The sequence below is a fragment of the Cavia porcellus genome, unplaced genomic scaffold, assembly GCF_034190915.1.
Source record: "Cavia porcellus strain 051 isolate PalLab524CR breed Dunkin Hartley unplaced genomic scaffold, mCavPor4.1 scaffold_5, whole genome shotgun sequence".
In the NCBI taxonomy this organism is placed as follows: Eukaryota; Metazoa; Chordata; class Mammalia; order Rodentia; family Caviidae; genus Cavia; species Cavia porcellus.
Genome location: NW_026947488.1, coordinates 88,678,772 through 88,699,845, shown reverse-complemented (window position 1 = coordinate 88,699,845; position 21,074 = coordinate 88,678,772). Strand labels below are relative to the sequence as shown.

General features: G+C 33.5%; 1 long non-coding RNA gene across 1 annotated transcript in view; it reads left to right on the top strand.

Moving 5' to 3' along the window:
• LOC134475903 (uncharacterized) overlaps positions 1-19,419 on the top strand; it is a 61,978-nt gene extending 42,559 nt beyond the window's left edge. The window contains exon 3 of the long non-coding RNA XR_010047229.1: positions 17,579-19,419. This is a non-coding gene — a long non-coding RNA (uncharacterized LOC134475903). The remainder of the gene's footprint in view (positions 1-17,578) is intronic.
• The last annotated feature ends 1,655 nt before the right edge of the window (positions 19,420-21,074 follow it).

Sequence of the window (21,074 nt, the reverse complement as noted above, 5' to 3'; positions counted from 1 at the left end):
TCATTTTAAAGAACAAATTTACATGAAATATTTGTCTTTAGCAATGCACAACTACTTAAGAAATAATGTGTAAGAGATTAAAGTAGTGCCATAAAATATTGTTTTACTTTAGGAATATAGAAGTTTAGTCTAGAATGTGAATGATCAGAGAAATACAAGCATGGAAACAAAGAAAGGACGTGTAGGTCTGTGTCATCAACCCAAACTACCCTGAAAGTAAGACATTTTAAAAATAGTAATCCCAACATCATTTCCTTTCTTCCTTAGCCTCCTAAACATTAGCATATGTACAAAATTTATATCACATATATGATTTAAATAATAGGGCTAATACAGAATACTCCTGGGAAGCATGATATTTTGGAAATTTTGTATGTTATAGTGAAGATTATTCTTTATAATACAAGAAATTATTACATTTTAATTTGTATAACTAATCTAAGATACACTAGTGATTGTTAAAAGTTAAACATGATTACTAGTAATTCACTTTACATTAGGCCTTTCTCATAGAATCAGAAATATTTTTTAATAAACTTAAATTATATCACAGACTGCTAGAGTAAAAAGTATTAAAATGTAGTCATTCAAGGGTTCTATAACAAAATACAAAACTGGGTGAAATAAACCATGAAAAAAGTATTTTCCCCAAATTTTGACAGCAGGAAAGCCTAAGAGCGGGATGCAGACATGGTCAGCTGCTGGTGAGGGCTCAAATTATAAAGTATAACTTACAAATTGCTTCCTTTCACTGTGTCCTTAGAGAGGATGGGGAGAACTCCTTTATAGTTATTCACTGGGGCACTAACACCATCAAATATAAACCTCACCCACATAACTTCATTTAACCTTAATTGCTTTGCTAAAGCCCAATTTCTAAATATCATCACACTGGTGGTTAAGTATTCAGTACAGGAATCTGAGAGGGCATACTCATCTGTCTATAACAAAATGTAATTCCTCTAGAATTCCTTTTTCAAATAAAATATATTTCATTTATATATTGATATTTTATGAAATATTGAGTATACTATATGTATATGAAATTGAACAAAAATGAATTTATTTAAATTAAGAATTTCCCTGTGAATTACATGTCAAAAAGAAACAAAAAGTAAATAGGGAGTGTACTGAATTAAAAACTGGTAGTCAATTTAAACACTAGCTGGACTGAATCAGTGTGGTGCTGAGTATAGATGGCCCACCTGAGAAAGCTTGCCAGCATAAAAAGGAGACCTAGAGTGCTGTGGGTCCTCCTAATTGTTGTTAGGAGCTGTTGCTTCTCCTGGAGGAGCTTGCTGAGCTTCTGTCTTGTTATGAACTTGGCTGTTATCACCAGAGGAGCTTGGGACCTTGTCGCTAAAAATGTCTGCGGTTCATTTTGAGTATTGCTTCCTGGCTCCTGATATGAAGATGACTGTTCTCATTGTTGGAGTGGCTTAGGACTTCATCTCTGAGAAAGGCTATGGTACTTTTCAGGGGAGCTCTTTATTTTATTTTATTTTATTTTATTTTATTCACTTCTTAGCTCCAATGCAGAACCCTCAACCTATTGGTACAGATCATTCACCCCACCAGCATAGACTTTCTAGCTTCTACCACTGACCTTTGGGCCTTCCCAGCACAGATCCATAAAATGTACTTGCATGATTCATTGTCATGGGTTGTATACCTCCAGTTTTACTTGTAAGAGGTATTATCATAGGCACTAGGTTTTCACCTGAATTCATGAGGTTTTTGCCATGAGATCCAGGCCTTCAACTGAATTTTCTAGGTCTTTATAAAGTTGTGCACAGATTTCCTACATTTCCTTTGATTTTGACTACTTGGGTGACTATTATAAACAATAGTAAAGTTTATGCATCCTGTATTATCTTGTTTTCCCTTGCAAACCTCAAACTAAAACAGAGATAAACTTGATGATGGCTAGAATTCTAGGTCTATCAACTTCAATTGAAAGAGGACAATTCATTCCGTATAATTCCCCCAAAGATCATTAAAGACGCATTAACTAACTTTAGGTCTTATGTTAGGAATTGGCTAAATCTCTTTATTTTAGAAAAAATCATGCAGTTATTATCAAGGATTATGTCAAATATCTGCTACTGGCATGAAGAATGAAGAAAGTTTCATCCAAAATGATACACAGATAACTGTTCTGTTATTAGAAGAAAAGACAATAGATTTGATTTTTTTATAACAAGAGATTTCCAAACTGGTTCTACCGTGAATTTAATTAATCATCCTAAATTTTTCAAAACTTACAAAATTAATTTAATTCTGTAACGATTTAATTTTCTCCTGAAATGAACAAAATTAATATTATTATATAGTAATGCAGTTCATCAGTATTTTTTATCTTTTGTCTTTCTATTATTTTTTTCAAAAACAATTTACTGTCAAATGTGAAAAATTAGTGAGCATGATCAAAGTGAAAATTTCAAAACTGTCAGGACACATGAAAAAAGAATCATACACTATTCAAGGCATACAGTAACTGTCACAAAACAAAATATGCCTTAGAAGTACTCTTAGGAACCGAAAGAGGGAATTTATACATCAATATGCCTTGTCTCAACCAGGAAATATATAATACTCACTGAAGTCTATAATATTATTTCTATCATTTTCGGGCTGGCAAGACTAGTTTCTACAACTTATTCCTCCACTACTAAATACTACCAAGTTAATATGCATACATATTCCCTTGTATATTAAGTTGTTACCTGAAAATTAGAGAATTTTAATTAAGTTATCTAAAATTTCTTGCGTAGGGCTAACATTGAGTAAAAATAAAGAACTAACAAAGTTCTTAAATTAAGGAATGTGAAGAATCAGGCAGCAAAGAATGCCTTTTAGGGAGGAGACACACATGAGGCTAAATTTCAGTACTAGCATTCTCTTGAACAAAGTTAGTTCTTTATTTTTCAGGTGTTTAGAGAATACAAATTCTTTGCAAATCTGACACTAGCAAGAATTGAGGTGAGTTGCTGTTGCTGGATGGGTAATGGGCCATGTAGAGTCACATGAGACGGTTACTGAGAACAGCAATCCTCTGCTTGATGCTGTGCACCTTTTCTTTATGAAATGAATTCAAATCACAGTTTTCAATGCTAAAACAGATTTTACTATAAATTTACTGTAGCCTGGCTAATAGAAAATCTATAATGCAACTATTATTTTTATTTCTGTATTATTAAAAGATCCCAGAATAATGAGATTCATTTTCAAATTGGTCTACTCTTAGATAGTTGGGTATTTACAAATAAATTGTGAGATGTTGCTATGGAAGGGGGAAAGGTAATGACAAACTTCTTTGAGAGTTATACAGGAGCTCTACAATGCAAGCACTGGCTCACTTGAAAGTATGATGATAGATGTAACTAACTATCTGACAATCATCATCATCATCATTCTCTCTAAGGTTCAGACACGTTAAGATTATTGACAGACCCCAAACGAAATATAAGAAATTGGATTATTTTTTGTTGAGCTAGTAATAATACATAAAATAATATGAATAATATATCTGAGCTATATAGACAATAGAGAACAGTTCTTAATTATTAGTAGACTCATATGTTCTGTCACTTTTAGGCATTAGATTATTTCTTTGACCTTGGCTATCTGTAAATCCTGCTCTGAAGCTCTCAGTGTGTGTGTTTCTTGGTAATTTCACTCTCATCGCCTAGTTTTCTCCTGTGTAAAAAGGAGAAGATGATAACTTCACTCTAATACAGATAATGGGAGAATTAAAGGAAGTAATACAAGTAATTTAATATCTCCAACATAGTTACCACTGTATATATTGCCATCATCATTATCACAGGCAGTGGTAGTGACATCGTCATCATCAAAACGTCACCAGTATCACCATCACTGTCCAGGTTAACCAATAATGATAAAATTGGCTGGAGTGTTTGAAAGCATTTGCTTGTTGATTAAGCTACTTTGCTTTCATTTTTGATAATAGTATTACCCACCCTCTCTCTCTACATTAGATATATATACATATAAAATCTTGGTGAATTTCTCGAATTTATTTATATCTCAACTTGTTCTTTGGAAAAATCATATTAATAATTAGCATCCACTGTATTCAAGGGCAGCAACATGTTTTGCAAAGATCAGCGGGAAATGAAAATACACAACTTCTTAATCAGAAACATGGAATAAGTAGTATTGAATATGCTAAAAAGAGTACTTTTCCTTTAACTTTTGTTTATCATGCTACTTCTATTGATGATATAATTTTTCATGATAAAATAAAATTAAAAATTTATTAGGATGAATTTTTATATTTAATACTTGTTTTAACTGCTAAAAAAGCACTTAATACATATATGGAACTACTGAAACAATATGTTTCATAATTCATCTCTTGAAGACACTTTGAGCTAGCCAGAATAGATGAATACAAAGGAGATTCAGGAAATTTAAAAAGCATAATAAATATTTCTCAACCAGTAATAGCTCCTGTGGCAAAGATCCGATAGGCACAACATGAGGGCAGAAATGTGCAGACCGTAGAAGTAGGGAGGGAAGTGGGAGGCACACATTGCCATGTCTTCCTGTGAACCCAAAAATGATGCTGCTTATCCCAACCTGAGTGGGGAGGTGGAGCCAATCATCTCTCCTCCCTACGGGCACAATGTACTAACCCATCAATAATGGATAACCCCTAAGAGTATTGAAACCTCTATGCTAAGCAGCTGGACATGAAGTCATCCTCCTGATAGATAATGACTGCCATCAGGTCCCAGAGTCTTTCAGCTTTTGGATGTTTATGAACCAAACACCAAATACCCCAAACTAGAGAGGGCTCTGGGCCTGGAAAGGTGGTTCAGTGGTATACGAATGTGAGGAATCAGCAAAGAATGCCTTCTAGGGAGGAGACATGCATGAGGCTAAATTTCAGTACTAGCATTCCCTTGTCCTTTCAGTCCTTTCTTAGCAATAACCAAATTCACAAATAAAAAGTAATAAGAATTTCAAAATAGGAACCACAGAACATTAAAGTCCTAGTGTGGGGCATTCGGGTTGCACAGAGTTACCCATGCAGCTGTTAGAGAAGACACAAAGGAAGCTGTTATGCGAGCATCTGTGTAGTCAGAGTTTTTACACAAGCGTCGCAAAGTTTAGTATGGAAAATTTTCTTATAGCTGAATTTTAGAAAACAAAATAAAACGACAGTAGTTCAAAAACAAATGAGCATCAGTCAATTTAAACGAGTCAAACCGCTCTGATTGGCTATGGAGTTAAGGACCTTCCATCAGACCACACACAAATACAGAAGACATTAGGAAGAGCCAGCCAGATGATTTATCTGTTTTCCATCTGTCTTTGGTCTAGGAAGTTCTCATGGCTCACATGGATGGACGCAGCTTTCTGAACCTCTGCTGTTTCTAAATTCTGCACAGCTCATGAAATTGTCTTTGCTCAAATAAACTGTTTAAGTATATATACAGTTTTTCCTCAGAGAAATTCAATCCTGATTTCACTACATCAATGTGATAATAGAAATTATCTATCTACCACATAATAAATATTGAATAAATGTTACCTGTTCTTGTCATATTTTTTATTGGTAAACTAGAAAATTTTATAACTTATTACATTTGTTTTGCCTTTTTTCTGCTTAAGCATTCCAAACTTATTAGCTGAAAGTGTATTTTTTTGTAATATTTCAAGGTTTTTTTTTCTTTCAGTTGCAAACAAAGTGTCAAATTTTAACTAGGATCTAACCTATAAGAATGAGTCTAATATGTATTAGCTGTTTCTCTACATTTACTTTCTACATCTTGATTTTCAAAATATTCCTTTTATAACAACAAAACTGTTATGGCTTATGCATAGAGACCCCTCAAAATTGCATGTAGTCCTAGGTATGGTTTTTCAAAGGTGGCTGGATCTAGAGTGTGTGATGCTGGGATTAAGTGTGCAATGCTATTATCAAAGGTGAGTGATTGCTGAGTTGGTCCACTGATTGGTTGGCATGGTCCCGGGGAGGATCGATGCTGCATCATCCTAGGTGTGAGAGCACTCAGCTGAAGGACAGGTGTCCTGGATAAGATGTAAGGCATCAAAGCAGGGGTGCTGTGGTTGTTTGCCACTTGCTATTTGCTGATTTAGCTGCCTTCTGCCGGCCAGAAACTGTTTCTTCTCTGCAGTGCCCTGGTGTCTTGCCAGCTTGACTTGAAGAAATCAGCTATGGAGTAAAATCTCTGCAAACCGTGAACTGAAAATAAATCTTTTCTTCTTTAACTTTGGGCATCAGGTATTTTGTCTAGCAACAAGAAAAGTAACTAAGATTGAGATAGTAGAATGTCTTCATATTGGTTAAGAGCTCATAGTTGATCTATATTGCCTGTGATACTATTGGTAATTCTTAGTGTAATATTCAAAATTGAATGATCATTGACTGCTTTTAGCTATGTTACACTTCTTATTTTCCTTTTTATTTAATCATTGAAACTTATTGAGCCTGCTAGGTCAGGCTTTGGCAATGTCAATGTGTATAAAATAGTTCCTGGAACTTGAAAATTTGATAGTAAGTAAGCAACCTAGAGAGGAAATGAAAATGTAATGATGTGCTTTATTTTCTGAGTAGATAATCATGGAATGTCACAGGAGCACAAGAAATTATTTAATGCTGATTAAAATGAGTAAGCTTGTGAATAACAGTAGCTAGTTGAAAAGACAGAAAACAAAAATCTACTGATATCGATATAAAAAGGAATCTAAAAAGTACAGATATGACAAATAAAGAGAATTTTGAAAGCTTTTTTGCCCCCTGCCTGTTTTTGCAAGAAATTTTTTGCTTAAAAATTTAGGAAAAATATTATACAATTAGGTTACAGGTTTTTGTATGGATGGGACCATGACAGAAGTATATGCTCTATTGAAGAGTTCAGATATGTGAGACTAAGACTTTACTCAGAAGAGTAATTTTACTTATTAGAAAGTAAATCACTTAATGCCAGTATTTATAATATTTGAGCTAGAAATGACAGACACACAGAGAGCAATTTAAAAGTTGTTTTAGTAATCTAAGTAAATAAAAAATATTGGCGTAATTTTAAATAGTATGATAAGAAAAAGAAGTTAAGGGAGAATCAGTTAACAGTTAATTGAGCTGTTGATGTGTTTGATGATTGACTAGTGCAGAGAAAGGATATTTAAAAATATCCTTCTTGAATATTTGTACAAATATTGTGCCACCTATTATAGGAGGAAACTAGAGATAGTGTTCATATTAGAAAAAAGAGGATGATAAGTGTGCTTCTTTGACATGTTAACTGTTAGATGTGCATGACCATTCAGTAGAAGGTTTTAAATTTAAACTGGATTTGGGTTCACAATCCAGATATGAGGCCTAGAAAGCAGTACTGATTGTAGCACAGTATAAAAGATACAACCACTTGTTTACAATTTGTATTGAATACTGAGACTAGAAATAAGGTCAGAAACTTGAATAATGTTTATGGGAAAATAGTAGAACAAATGGTTAAGAATATTAAAATTAATTGTTGAGAGAGAAAATGTTCTTAGAAATCAAGGGAGGACTGAGTTTCAAAGTGAAGCATGAATATTAAATAGAATACACACTTACAATTATTTGTTTGAGTCCAAAGTTTCTTGTCACTTTCCTTGAGTGGGCATTTCATTCTAAATGAGCACTAAAGTCAAATTGCAGGAAGAGGGTGTCAATTACTTTTTGCAGACTTTGTGTGAGGAGTAAATGAGGTACGGTGATAACTAAAAGGCATGACGGACAGAAGAGGAATGTTTTAAAACTAAAGGAATGCATAAGGCTAAAAGAATTGAAAAACGGGATATTGACATATTCCTTGGGGATAAAAGAAGAGACTAGACACAAAACTCAGGCTGCTGATATTTTTATAACAAAATGAATAGTACATTTCTATCTCTTCTGCAAAGTGTAAGTGTGTATAAAATGCTGACAAATATGTACACAAGAAAACTATACATTGGGAAATTTCTACCTGATATATTTAATATAAAAAGGGATTGATGTCTTTCCTCTGGTTAAAGAGTAAAGAAAATGCAACCTAAGATGGAGTTTCATGAGAACAAATTGGAAATAATACCTGAGAGTCAGCAGGGAAGTAGTTTTGTATAACTAGAAAACCTGCATTGCAGCCAAGTAGCAAAAGACTCAATGGATTCCAAAGGAACTTTAAGGCTCTCAGGTGCTTTCAGAGTTGGCAGAAATCAAAGCAAGTGAGTATACTGTGGTGTCAGTCACCACATGAGCATTACTCAGGAAGGAGGCCTGACTGGTTTTTCAAAGAGAAAAAACAAGAAAAACAATGATACAAAATTTCAAAACAGTATAATAAAGAAACAATGGTTGATACATTGTACATTGTTATTTTCAAAGTAGATGGTCAGGTTACAAGCTGTAGACAGGAAAAATGGATCAACCAATATAAGCACAAACCTTTCTTTTTATTTTATTTATTTATTTATTTTTGTCTTTTTCCTTTTTATCGGTACCAGGAATCAGGAATCGAACCCACAACTGCCTGCTTGCAAGGCAGGCGCTTATGCCGCTGAGCTAAATCCCCAGCCCCAAACTTTTCTTTTCAATAAATTAATAGAAATTAGTACTATAAGTATCTTAACTATCATATATATATATATATATATATATATATATATATATATATCTCTAAAGTTAGGGAAAGAAAACTTTATTTCCTTCCAGTTTGGGAGGTTTTTGTCCATAATCAGTTTGCACCAAGGCAGCATGGCATGGCAGGGGCTACCATTCATCTCAGGCACCCATCACTCAGCTGGAAACACACAACCGGAAGATACACCTTTTAGCCCTTATGTCATATCGTCACTCTGCCCCTGGACAGATGGAACACTCACATCACCAATCCCAGCCCTGGACAACAAACAAATCACAAATGCTAGATTCAGCTGCATCCAAAATACCTGAGGCCTGGGTGTGTGTGTGTGTGTGTAATGGAATATATAATCTATAACAGCCATTTTCACTATATTGGCTCTTCTTATCCATGAGCAACAGATAGCCTTTCATTTTTTGATATCCTCCTCAATCTCCTTTTGTAGAGTACTATAATTTTCAACTTCCTTTGCTAAGTGTTTCATTTTTGTGGACACTATTGTGACGTATGTGGTTTATCTAATTTGTCTCTCAGTGAGTTTGTTGTTGGTGTATAGGAATGCTTTTGATTTTTGAGTGTTGACTTTGTATCAGATACACCGCTGAATTTGTCAGTTAAATCTAAGAGTCTTTTGGTGGAGTTTTTAGGGCCTTCTATGCAGTGTATCATGTCATGTATAGATAATGATAACTTAACTTCTTTCTTTTCTATTGTTATAGCTTGTATTTTTCTCTCTTGTCTAATTGCTCTGGCTAATGTTCCCAGTACTCTACTGAATAGGAGTGCTGATCATGAACTTCCTTGTCTTGTTGCATTTTTGTCCATTTAGTATGATGTTGGCTTTCAATTTGTCATTGATGTCATTGATCTTTCAATTTGTAAGACTGAAGTAAAAATCATCTGTTCTGATTTTCTGTAAGCTTTTCTTTCATGAATGAGTGTTGTATTTTGTCACAAACTTTTCTCACATCTATTGAGATGATCATGCGATTTTGTTGTATTTTGCTCTGTTGATATGGTGTATTACATTTATTGACTTACATGTTGAACCATCTTTGCATTCCTGGGATTTATTCTACTTGATCATGGTGAATAATCTTCTAAATGATTTGAGGCTTAATTTTGGTGAGATAGCTCCTTTAGGAGACAGAAAATCCTGAGATTGGATATAGTTCTGAGTCAATAGACAACATAGCTGAAAGAGTGTATCTTGCTCTCAAATGGGGGCTCTCTGTGGTGCACAACCCACAACTGGTTTGTGAAAAGATGCTGAACTCTCTGAATGGTTCCTTGTCCATTTGAACTTAATTATTTTCCCCAAGTCTTATTAAAATGAAGAGATACATATATATGGAATAACTGATACTTATCTTTACTGTTTTCAATGTAGAAATTGATTATATATGAGGTTTCAGGAAGAAGATATGTAAGGATCCGATATGGTTCAGATAAAAATGTGCATTTCTATAATATAATCATATAAGTCAACTATTAACAAAAATTGATCAGAGTTTTGTTTTTAAAAACTTCGGGGCAGAGGATGTAGCTCAGCAGTACAGCATCTGTCTAGCAAGTGCGAGGTCCAGAGTTTGATTCCTGGTACCAAAAAAAGAAAAAAAAAATTAAGTACAAAGTTGTATCTTTAAGAATACTTCCTGATGGCTAGGCTGTGTGTTTTTAAAAATAGTATTTTGGAAAATCATCTTTGTTATACAGAAATTTAGGACACAAGAGACTTAGTTAACAGGGGAGGAGAGAGAATAATAGTGTAGCATCATGACCTTTTGTGTATACTTCAGGGATTTAAACTAATACCAATTAAAGCATTTGGGAAACTGAAATTAATACAGTTTCATTAATATGCCTGTATACACTTAACAAACTAAATTTTCAAGTCAAAGAATGGATGTCAGATGGAAAGTCTCAAGAGTAAATTTTAAAGGAAGGTGTTATGAGCCATAATTGAGACTTACACCAGGATATCAAATAAAATAAAGAAAAAGTAATAATGAAATGCTTTCTCAAAAGGCCAGAATGGTGCAAACTCTGAGAGATTACAGTTATTAAACAAGGAAATAAAGAAAATAACTTTTGAAGGTGCAGACCAAGACGTTTAGAGGAAAAATGTCTAAATGAACACTTTGCCTTAAGAAAGAAAGAGATAATAAAAATAAAACCTGATGTTAATAACAACAGAGAAATTAAAATTTGGTTGGTGCAACCTTTAACAATTAAAATACAGTTACACTTCTGGTAATTAGATTGAATTAATTACTATAGAGAAAACAAATATACATTTTTAAAGATGATAATATGCTCTTAAAACATCAATACATCAAAACTGTTTTAATCAGAATGACTAACTGAATTAATCTTCTAAACTGAACAACTATAAATTGTGCAAAGGATATGAAAACTTTTTTCTCCTCATTGGCTAATATAATGCTTAAGAACATAAATTTTGAGAGAAATGAAACAAATGAGTTTTTGAGTAAGATTTTCACAGCTCAATTCTTGGAATAATTTTAAGGTTGATTTGTAAGGACAGATTACCAAACAGATTCTCCTGACCTTGAATGGAAGATACAGAGGACACACATTGATAGGATTTTTGGTATGGTTAGAAGACAGAATATAAAATAAAGTGGCCTTTATTTTAAGAATGTGGAGAGAAACTCCATGACCGCTGGGCTCTGGCTTTCTCTGCCGGACACATGGTGTGGGGGGTACATATACAGCTTTGGTTTGGGGTGATGCCTAAAGGGGCATTGCTGACACCTTAATACTGCATTAGAATTCATTTTGCGCCATAGGTCAATTGCCCAGTGGTGGGGAAAATGAACTCAAGGTAAACCTCCCTCGCTCCCGTCTCCCACTGTTATAGCATCCTGTCTCTGGAAAAATCCTTTCACATATCCCCAGATTAGGAAGGCCGAAGAAGCTTACATTCTCAAGCTAGAATGACAGAAAGGAAGTTTGAGAGAGAGGGAGCACTTCAAAGATGTGCAGAACATTATATTCTTATATTTAAATATTGACTGTTGCTTTTCCATGAAGGGTTATATCAAGATCAGGCAGAGACAATTAGGAAAGAACAAAGAGAATAATTGCTATAGGACTAGGAAGGCTCATGTTTCTGAATAACCAAAGCAGAAAACTCTCCTAACATGAGAGCGCATGAATATTATTAAAGGATAATATTGGCTTCCTAACAAAGATGAAAAGCAAGCATAAAAATGATAGTGTTATTTCCAAGTAACAAGTGAAGCCTAAGATAAATTCCAAGAATATTTTTAAAAACAAACAAAAATACTTTTAGACCTGAAAACATAACATTTACATCTTCTAGCATTCAGTAAAATAATTAACTTGTAGGCAAAGCAAAATGAAAAAAAAAAAAAGACTCATAATGAGAAAACTCAAAAGAAACCCACCCATAATTTACACAAATAACTGAATTAGTAACAGTAATATAGGAAAAATAATAACAATAATGATAATGAGTTACTTTTAATTGAGTTTTAACTATGAGAATTAGGCGGAATGAGTATCACTCATTATTTTATATCATCATTAAAAATAATGCCTTTAGACAGTGATTTCCCCATTTTTATGTGGCAAGAAACTGTAGTGCTTTGCTAGAAAATCTAGTCAATAAAAAAACATAAAATAACTAAAATGACATTGGATCTGGACTTTAGCTAACTGAACTATCTATCACATTAATTATTTTTCTATGGAATTTTGGCATTAAATGTTACAGAGTTATTCATTAACACTGATAATTTTGTAGAGTCATATGAGTGAAAGTAAATGTCAAAGCCCAGGCTTGGTCACTATCAAGACCTGGTGTTCCAAGACTTAACCTGTGGGAGACAACTCCAGTGACTCCCTTTGAAACAATTGCTGTAACTTTGATTAATTGGAGACTCATTTCCTTGTACTGATATGTGAAAGGCTGGCTAGGGTATTTCTCTCTTCAACTGCTCTGAGCAAATAAGGCTAGCAGAGGTACTAATGTTCAGAGTCTATAGCCATCAGATAGTCCTGTTTCCTCACATGGTGCTCTCCACAATACAGGATGGAGCACTAGAGATGTTAGAGAAAACAGCTCAAGGAATGTCAACTGGATAGAGCCTCAAGATAAGAGGCTATGACTCCCTGAGGCACAAGAGTTTGCATATCAGAAACCCAAGTGATAGCCCCCCAAAACAATTCCACTGCTACCTTAATTGGGTTATGTAAATTGATCCTTCTGCATATCTTTGTCTCTGCAAATTACAGAGATGCCATTTTTGCCCCTGGCCAGCCAGCTCAAGTTACTCAGTAATCCTTGACATCTTCACTGTTATTAATCCCTGAGTGACCACCCCTTTCTTCATAGAATAATAAATGCTGGGAGAGGCCTAGGATCCACGGCTTTGTCTGCATGTCCTAACCGGGATTGGATTTAGGACCCCTTGGCTGCCCTTAACTTGGAATATATCTTGGTGTTTTTACTCTTGCTGTGGGTTGCATTGGTGGCGGTAGATTGAAATTATCTTGCTAGGATTCTAATAAAGTCTCATTAGGATCACAAATATAACTTTTTGGATTGTGAGGAAAACTAGAAAGAAGATTACAATACTTGGATAACTGAACTTGATATTTGCATTTACAATATTATCCAATCTGAAACATTATGTTTCCTAACTTCAGAGAACCTCATATACCTTAGTACAATAATACTTTGTTGTGAATTGAAGAGTAGTATTTTATTTTATTTTATTTTATTATTGTACCAGGAGTTGAACTCACCACCAACTGTTTGCCAGTCAGGTTCTGTGCTGCTGAGCACGTGGTGCAAGAATAACATCTTTTATTTACTGTATGTGACTGGCAGATAGATGTTCAGAATAATAATCACTTGTGAACAAGAACATATACTACTGGTCCAGCGAAGTTCCCTGTTCCTCCATTTTTATTTCATCTATTAAAATTGTATCTTGGTTTCCTTGTCTTATTTTGTTACCCCATGGATTCTGGGAGAATAAAATGTAGAATTACCCTTCTAATTCCCATCCCAAAGCAAAACTCTCAATCATCAAAAATATAAAGATTAAATCTATATCTTTGGTTTACTAAAATCTCAGCAAAAGCCAAAAAAAAAAAAAATCTGTTAACAAATAAGAACTTCAGGAACTTTATGATATATTTGAAAAAAATAGTGATTAATAAGGCAACACTGAAAATGAAAAGCCACACAGGTGTTACACTGAAGGAATACAAACTTGTGTGACACTGAGAATAAGAGATGGCAGACCTTACATAAGTGGCTTCTAGTCAGCTGATAATCAAATAAAGCACACACACAAACACACATCATGGCTATTTAGAGACAAAAAGATGGAATGAAGCGGGTTAGAGGTAAATTAATGTAACAATTTAAATAGCGATTAAAAATATTCTTAATTGTTTCTCCTTACATTTTTGCTTTTGTTTCAAATACTAATATTACTGATATCAAATGAATTGTATGTTGATAAACTCAACACTAATATTAGATGTTTTTAAAATTCTAGTACATATCATTTGGTTAACTGCTGAACTCTTTAGTAACCCATCAACATTTGAAATATGTATATTTCCATTGAAAAATGAATACACATAATTTGGAACTAATATATCACATAAATGATAATAAGAATAATGAGATGATTCTAGGCTTTCAAAATTTATGATGGAAAAATAGTAGCTCTTTATTATCTAGCCTAATCATAAATTTTAATTCCTTAGAATGATTCTAGATATTTACTTCCAATTTTTATAAAAAGTTAAGTTATCCTTAATAAAAATAAAGATATGTTATAAACAAGTGAAATAATCTTACTTTAAAAGTCATTTACTGGGGGCTGGGGATTTAGCTCAGTGGCATAAACACCTGCCTTGCAAGCAGGCAGTCGTGAGTTTGATCCCTGGTACCGATAAAAAGGAAAAAGACAAAAAACAAGTCATTTACTAACTCATCACTTTATTAAAGACAGCTTTCTAAGAAAAATCCATACTATGTTAACATCTTTTAATGTTTATTTTCTAAACCAATATTTTAATTATATTAATGGATAGTTGAAGATAGTTGTTATAAACTTGGAAAACAATTTCTAATTTTTATAATATTTGTTAACATTTTTAGTAGTGCAACAGTAATAAATAACAAATCTTCCTGAACAATGAAGAAATATTGCTCATAGGTTTGGCAAACAGCAGGAGGCAATAGCAGATGCTTCTTCCTGAGATTTCCTGGCTGTAGGCAATGAACTCCTATTGTTTGATAATACTAAGATAAAGATTTGCAAGTTAAGAGCTTAAAAGTTAAGAGCAAATAATATGAAGTATGTCAAATAAATAAGTGCAAAACAGAAGAATAAAACAACACCCACAAACAGCAACAAAATCTATTTAACGTTTATTATATACTTTCTTATGTATAACTTTACCAAATATAGACATTCAGGTCACTTGTATATTTGTGTGTGTCAAACACAAAATAAGTTACACAATAAACTTCATAAGCTTAGCAGTTTCCTTACAAAACTGGCTTTCAACCCAACTGTTGTGGTCAGGTTTACAAGGGAAAAAAATTAATGCAGGACACATAATTTATAAGAGTATTTTATAGTATTCACCCAAAGAATCAAATGCAAAAGAGTGAGGGAGACGTGTGCACACATTAGAGACCCAAATGATCCAGCTGAGGGCTTTGATCCCATGGCAACACCCAGCATGAATCCAGCTGAAGACCTAGAGCTCATGGCAATATCATTCACAAACCAAGCTGGAGGACATGCACACGTAACAATGTCTCATGCAAATGGCTGTCAAGGATCTGCAGTAGGAAGGCCCAAAGGTCAGTGGTGGAAGGTACAAAGTCTGGGCAACCAGGATGAAGGAGCTGTGTCCACAGGTTGAGGGATCTGCACTGGAGCCAGGAAGCAACACTCAAAAATGAAGACTAGAGTTCCTTTAAAGAGAACATAGCCCTCAATGATTGAAAGGACCTGAGTTCCTCCAATGATGAGAATCACTGAGTTCATATCAGGAAATCCAGCATGATAAATTTTCCAGGAGAACCAATGGCACCCCACCTTCTCCAATTCTGCTTTTACACTTTTAGCAACAACTTCCAGACCTTCCAGGGCCATGATAATTCAGTTCACCTGGGTATTACAGGCTGACTGTTTATCCATCACACCAACTATATAGCATGTGCTATTTCCAACCCTTAATTAAATGATAAAACCTTATATGCATGAATAGATTTAATACACTTGAATACTGAGTTGAATTTATATTTATAATTGAAACTAAATGTGAACATCAAATATATCTCACCATGCTACTTTTGTGGTTTTCAGAAATCATTGGAGACTATTAATTTCCCAGAAGGTCACCAAGATCTGGCGTATATCTTGTTAGACAAAATCAACAAATATTAAATCTTGTATCTTTAAATAGCAGAGCTTGGATAACTAGTAATTTCATTTAGTTAAGACTATTTTACTGAGGTCATGGTTGAGCTAAGCTTCTGACAGTTTTGAAGAAGGGAAAGAAAAACAATTTTCGTTAGAGGAATAAAGCAAATATAATTCATGATGAAATATAGAGTATAAATTAAGACCACAGATTAAAAGAAATAAGTTTGGATAACACCCAAACTGTTCCTCTACCTCCCTCAAGCAAAGTCCTTATTCAGATTTTTTTTGAAAATCTCATCTTATAATTCTCCACCTCTATCATTCACAATATTTTACAAGGAATTGTTAGTAATTCCAGATAATCAGGATATTACCTGGCAAATCAATGCACACTACTAATTCTCACTTGTGGTTTTGATAGGAAATTTTCCCTAAGTTGCCTTGGCTTGTTTCAAATTCTATTCACACTTCATACCTTTGTCTTTTCTGTTACAGTAATTTTGATTTTTAAAAAAAAATTATTTGATTTTTCTAAGTGTTTCTGTCTCTGCTTACTATACTCTTCTTATATTTGCCTGTTTCTTTCATTAGCATTTTAATACATTTGTCACACTTTTAAATTCTCTTGCAGAAATTTAAAAATGTATGGATATGTGCAGATGGTTGTGATAATTACATTAATTTTTAAAATTGGGTTTTTTCTCCTTACCTTTTCACATAATCTATTTCTCTTTATATATATATATTTTTAAAATTTTATTTTATTGAACAAAGATAAAACAGAATTTCCTAACAAAATAATAGGAAACTGACAATAGTTAATAGATTGCATATGATCAGCCTCAAAGTAGTTACCCAGAGTAAAAGATAGGGGCATAAACAATTCTCCAATTGATACTATCATGAACTTTCCCTTTCAGTGAACTAAGACACCCTAATAGTATAATTATCTTGCATTTTTCTTCCTTTTGTCTTGCTTTCATTCCCCTCCTGCTCCTTTTTTCCTTTTAACAATTACTTCTCATTTCACAATATCTATTGTACATTTTGCATTTTATTTAATCTTTCAACAGCTCACACTAGGAAGAGTACAATGAGTTAATACAGATGAGTTTATACATATGATTTATTTCACCTATTAGGATGGTCTTAAGTTGCATCCATTTACTTAAAATGTCTAATTTAAATATATTTTAATGTCATTGAAAACCACATGTAAAAAAAGAAAACCATATGTATCACTTGAGATAAATAGTGTATTTTTATTAATCTGGTTATGAATCAAAATGTGTTTAATTTGACATCTATAAAGATAGTCATTGATCTTTGCCTGTCTTCTTTTTACCTAGCTATTGCTGACTATCACTGATACAAAGAGAGGTACACTACAGATATTTAGCTCAAACTTTAAACAAAGATTTATATCTTCTCTGATAGTCCTTTTATCTTTTCTTCTTTTCCCAGCTTTATTCACTATGCGAAAACTCAATTTTCCTCTGTTGCAAACTGCAAACCAGGAAGGAGTATTTTATATGTCACGGGAGAAAAAGGGAAGACCGAAAATATTTTAAAGGTCAGCATTAACTGAAATTTAAGAAAAACATGGAAGATGGAATTTATATTCTGTCACATCTAAGTGGCTTCTCAAACCAAAGGAACATTAATGATTAATTACTTTCACTTTTAAGTCTTTTACATTATTATACAGATCAGACATTTTGTTTCAAAAGGATTTTACATGTAAAGCAATCATTGAAAGAAAAAGTTTTTATCAAACCTATATCCTGGAGCTAACAAACGAGGTATCAGAGGCAAGAAGCAAGAAACCAAGAAGAATTTACGTGGATAATAACAGAAGCTCAGGTCATAGATTGAGTATATCACCTGGGAAAGAAAAAGCTTCACGGAGAGAATGAGTTGGAAATAAATACTTTGAAGTCAACCTATTCCCAGTTTCAGAGACTACAGCAAACAGAAGCCAGGGGGAAGTGAGGCCTGCTTATAGGCATAAGTCAGCAACTTTGTGGCAAAAGATGAGGAATAAACCAATGAATGAACGGAAGACTTCCATGCTGAAAATTACTGAAAATGTGTAAGAAAAAATCAGAGTTAAAAACTTTTACTTAGAGTCATGACATCTTAGTTGAGTCAGACATTATATATTGTTTTGGAAATCAATTTGCTATAGAATATATAAGTAGTCAGATTTAAATTTGAAATAGGCACATATATTATAACAATGGAATATTTATATCTCTAGCATACAGATTATATAAAATCATGACACTAGACACATATAGTCACAGAAAAATCCATTCTTTAAATAACGGTATTTGACAAAAAAATATGAATTTTATGTCAAGCTAATGCTTTTATGTCTCTTCTCATGTTCTAAGGTAACTTTTTTTAATAAAACATAATTGGATGTCAGTATGCATATGCATTTTTGAACTTCGTTTTAGGTTATTATTTTGTAGATTTAATCACTTTTTCAAATAAATGTTTTAATTCACTCCAAATCGTTAAAGACCAATCATTTCACATTCAAATTAACCCAGATGTCATCAATTATATTGATTTTATTAGCTTTATTAGGTAATGCAATTGTGGCTTATAAATCAAAGTCTATTTGATTTCAGAGGTTAATGTAGTGAGTACAAACATCCTAGATGAAAATTTCCTAGAGTGTCATTTAATGTGCAATAACTTACATTGCTGTGTGTACACCTATGTGAGGGTTATGTGGTTCCTGTTTTTCCTTTAAAGAAAAGAACGTCAACTGTTTCCATATTTGCTCACAAAGAAGAGAATCTGAACTAACAATATTTCTTCAAACTGATTTTTGATTAAGAATAAACTGAGTCCAGCATGTCATGAGTCCTGCTGTCTTTATGTAACTCAAAATATCTAAAATGATATAAAGAAAAACAAACCAAAGCTAGACGATCTAATCAGGAAAAAGTTGCAGACTATAGATATGTGAATTCATACAGTAATATTTCAGTTCATATTCTCAGCTTCTGTTTGAGAAAAATTCGGTTCATGAACGGAAGCATTCTGCAGCATTTTGCTTCCATTCACAAATTGCATGTCAGGTGACAAACATGAATGTGGTCAGGAAGGCAGCATCATCTCCAGAATCATGGGAGGAATTCAGATTGTGAACTGAGCCACGACTATACTATAATACCTCATATAGAAGATACTAAAAATTCTACCAGTTTACTCTTAGCTATGATAAGCAAAGTTAAATAAGTGATAGGATAAAAAACCACCCCAAAATAGTCAATAGCTTTCCTTATGAAACCAAGGCAAAAAGGACTAGGAAAATAGTTCTAATCACAATAGCTTAATATATATATATATATATATATATATATATATATATATATATTGGTTGATTTATACATATATATATATATATGTATAAATCAACCAAAATGGTGAAAGATGTCTATAGCAAAAAATACACAATGATGAAACCATTAAAAAGATATTAGAAAACAGAAAGACTTCGTTTATGGATTAGTAGAAACATTTTGAAAATGGCCATATTACCAAAAGTGATCTACGAATTCAGTGATATGCCTAATAAAGCACCAGCAATGTTCTATAAAACTAGCAAAAGCAATCATAAAATTTGTAGAGATGCACAAAATACACTGAAGAGCCACAGCCACTCTAAGCAAAAGCAAAAGAGCAAGTCTTGAGGCATCACATTACTGAAGTTATACTATATTCAAGTTATACTGTAACATCAAAGGGAAAAACCCCACACCGACACAGAATTAGATCGGCAGTCCTATGCGATAGAACAGAGGCCACAGAAAAAAATACATCTGTTTGACATGTGCTTGACAAAAGGACCAAAACCATGCACTACACAAAAAGCTTCCACAGATGATGTAGGCAAGCTTTGGCGACCACATGCTAAAGACTGAAAATAATTCCTCATCTCTCCATGTAATAAAATCAAATGGAATGGGTTTAAGTCCTCAGTGTAGGATTGAAAACCTTGTAAATTCTGGAGGAAAGCAGAGAAATTACTTGAAGCCACAGGTACAGGGAAAGATTTCCTGAAAAGAAATCCACAGCACAGGGAATATTAAGAATCAATAAATGGGACTATATCAAGTTGAAATGTTTGCACAATAAAGAAAAATAAACAATCAACAGAGTGAATAGACAGCCTAACGAGTTAGCACCATGGAAGTGCTCAGGAAATGTTGCATTCAAACTGACAGACACATCACAGAAATAATTCTATATTATGAAGAGAAAGTATTGTCCTTTGGGAACTACCTAATAATCTTTGCTACTTGATGTTCCTTTATACCATTTTTTTTTGACAACTGATACTGTGATGAGTAAGAAATTCTATATTTCTTGTTTCTATAATGTTTTGAAAGTTACCTTTATAAATTTTTGTAATAATTGTGTCAGTATTGAATGTAGTGTAGTACAAAGAGAAATAAACAGTCATTGAGGTATATGTCAGTCTTTGTAACTGATTATTAGCCATTACTGTGATAGCATCTCCCCACAACTCTTGTTTGCTATTACTGACTTACAAACAATTGAAATTCCTTGCTTTTACATAGCATATTTACTCCTTGTCCTCATGAGGATTTGAAAATATGTACAACAGGCAGCATCTTGTTCTTTCCAACCTCTTCCTTCCTTCTTAATTCCATGTTGTGACTGTAATGTCACTTTTGTTCCATTTGGAGTTGCTTTGTAATAAAAGATTAGACACTTTTTTCTACAGTGGCAGTACTTTAACTTAACACTGCTGCTCCTGTGCTGTGGCTGTGTGAGCAGGCTGCGTTGAGCTATTTACACGGTCTCCTCATGTATATCCACCTGCAGCACACGGTAAGAGCTGTGTCAGTGTGGGCTGTGTGCTCGTGGGCCAGTGTTCTGACTTCACTTTGTGACTTCAGTGGTCCCTTGAGCTTGT